The 2,261-nt window shown below is 38.3% G+C and overlaps 1 pseudogene; it reads right to left on the bottom strand.

Moving 5' to 3' along the window:
* Nucleotides 1–1,870, bottom strand: part of LOC111226091 — a 16,740-nt pseudogene extending 14,870 nt beyond the window's left edge.
* Between the last annotated feature and the right edge of the window lie 391 nt (nucleotides 1,871–2,261).

The following is a 2,261-nucleotide window of genomic DNA, read 5'->3' as shown; positions in this document are numbered from 1 at the left end:
CTGACGCTACCCAAAGAAAGAAAATAAGGAAAGCAAGTATGCAACTGAGAAAACAGCTCACATGCACGGGAAGTTTCTAGGCCAAAATATAACACTGGTGCCTCTGATGGTTCTGTTCTTCTCAGAATAAAAACTGTCTCTGACGTCTGCATCACAGACAGCCTCGTTGATTTCTTTACTGAGGCAACAGGTTATAAGTTACTGACTTTGTTTCATTATATTTCGACTTTCTTCTCTATGTTGTACAACCTACAGTGCACACTCTGGTCTGGTATTAAATCTTGGATATAGTTTAGAACTTGAGCCTCTGCTTCAAGAAATACAACCTGCTGGGTTCCTTTAATATTTGCACAGTTCATCTTTGGTTGTTTTATAGAATATCCACAGAGAGAGGATATCAGTTGTGGATGTGTTACAGGAAGGTCTGGATGGGATTTACACAGAATTTTCAACCAACAGCAGGTTAAAGGTGAGGTTTCACCTGCTTGTTGTCACTGAAGCACCTTACTAAACAGCTGTTTTATATATTTCAGTGGGTCACTCACGGTTGAATATTCACATCCTTTACTTCAGGTAAAGTCCAGTTTACAAATAAAAACCTCAACCCTGGTTGAATGAATCCACCCAAGAAATTAAAGAAGAGATTGAAAAACAAATGGAAAAATGGAAACCAAACAGGTTTACATGTGTTTTATGAAAATCTGAAAGATGCAATGGAGAAACTATCAGAAGTCAGTTAAAGAAGCAATAACATCCTTTTTTTCTGATCTAATTTTAGCAAACATTCTAATCCTAGAATTATATTCAAAGTTATAGAATTCCATTCTACCTCCCCCTCCCCTAGCCATTTTACTGATGCCTCCAAGAGATGTGTGGAGAGTTTTTAGATGTTTTTATAAAAAAGAATCAAACAACCATAAGGCAGCTTCCTGCTCACAAGAGAACGCTCTGCTGTGTGCCCTGCCCAACATCAGCCGTGGATTCATCAACAAGAAGAAAGAGGTTTTACAGTCAGAAAATAAAGTTCTGCACCAGCCCTGGGGCTCTTCTGTTGCTGTTGATCAAACCATTCTGTTTAAAGCCATCAAAAGGTACCAAGTTACTTTTGGTCTTTATAGTGAGTCACTGCACAGAATCTTGCTCACAACTGCACGTTGTGCCTTTGGCTGATCTCAAAGCATGATGAACATCACCACTGGCTGCAGTAGAAATAACTCTAGAGAGCTTGTCATCAAGGTATTATCATTCTCAGCAAGCGAAGTGCATTAATGGAAGCAGAGGAAGGATCCAGATTCATTCCAATACTTGGAATCCAATAGCAAATGGTCCTCTCTTTTACCTCCACCTAGCAGAATGCTCAGTAGTTCCCTCAACATGCTTGCTGAGGATGCACAGAAAAGTATTGACAAGGGCCCTGGGTTTAAATACCCTCAGTGTGATATAAAATGAATGAAACATGACACATTTAAATAGCTGTTAACTGTACCAGTGCAGTGAGCCTTCTGAATCCTTTTTCTTAGTGCAGTGTAATTATTTATCAAGCACTGTTATACAAATCATAGTTTTCTAAATCTAGTTGCACATTTAACCAAACAATGATTAAATCAGTTGATTGTGATGGTTACTGTCTGAATAATCTATTTTCTTCTGATTGAAATGAAGGCTTTTTTTGTCATTTCATTACATGAAATATCAAGTCTCTGTGTCAGACATCAGATGATTGTCAAGTGAACATATGCTGTTTCTTACATCATGACTAAAATGACAGCCTTAGTGAAATATACAACTTGAACAGTGATTAAATGTAACTGAATCTAACTGAGCTCCTGACCTGTATCTGCATGATGTTATGCACTGCCTGCTGCCACATGATTGCTGATTGGACCAATAGCATGAGTAAGAAGGTGTACAGGTGTTTCAATACAAAGTGATTAGTGAGTGTGTCACTGTGTTTGTGTTGGCACCTGTGGACGATTTATGATGAGTGACTGCCCTCCGCGGGTACCACAGGTATTAACTGTAATGTTTATCATCATTATTCATATCACCACTGTGTCACTATACTATTATTAAATAATCATGTTAGTTAATGTTGGTAGTTTGCATGATACATTTGTTACAAACAGTATGTGTATCTGGCATTGAAATCCAAGGTGAGGTTCTGCACCTCGTCTTTCTTCAGTGGGCCCACTACCAACGTTGTTCACCACCTCTATTTACAGAATGTAAGAAACCACTGTCAGTTTTTTTTTTTTTTTGAA

This window comes from Seriola dumerili, unplaced genomic scaffold (assembly GCF_002260705.1).
Source record: "Seriola dumerili isolate Sdu_G_001 unplaced genomic scaffold, Sdu_1.0 BDQW01000149.1, whole genome shotgun sequence".
In the NCBI taxonomy this organism is placed as follows: domain Eukaryota; kingdom Metazoa; phylum Chordata; class Actinopteri; order Carangiformes; family Carangidae; genus Seriola; species Seriola dumerili.
This window is presented reverse-complemented; position numbering and strand designations above follow the sequence as displayed.